The sequence below is a fragment of the Penaeus monodon genome, chromosome 29 (assembly GCF_015228065.2).
Source record: "Penaeus monodon isolate SGIC_2016 chromosome 29, NSTDA_Pmon_1, whole genome shotgun sequence".
Lineage (NCBI taxonomy): Eukaryota > Metazoa > Arthropoda > Malacostraca > Decapoda > Penaeidae > Penaeus > Penaeus monodon.
The window spans coordinates 11,630,607-11,630,867 of record NC_051414.1 but is presented as its reverse complement, the minus strand read 5'-3'; positions in this window follow the sequence as shown (position 1 = coordinate 11,630,867).

Sequence of the window (261 nt, the reverse complement as noted above, 5' to 3'; positions counted from 1 at the left end):
TGCGTTGTGTTTCTTATGTATGTGAGCCTGTGTGTTTTGGATATCAGAAATGTGCCGTGGTTTTCCCTTTGTGCCCCAAGCTTTGTGTGGGGCATGTAGGTATCCCTTTTGTGAGGCATGTGGGGTGTCACTGTATACCTTCAGTTTGAAAAGAAAAAAAAGGTTGGAAGAAAAAAAGTTCATAAATAAATCCGCACGGAGAGCCGGAATTGAATCGTGTTATTTTTAAATCCAGCGTGTTTTAAGTCGGCAAAGCGGCTG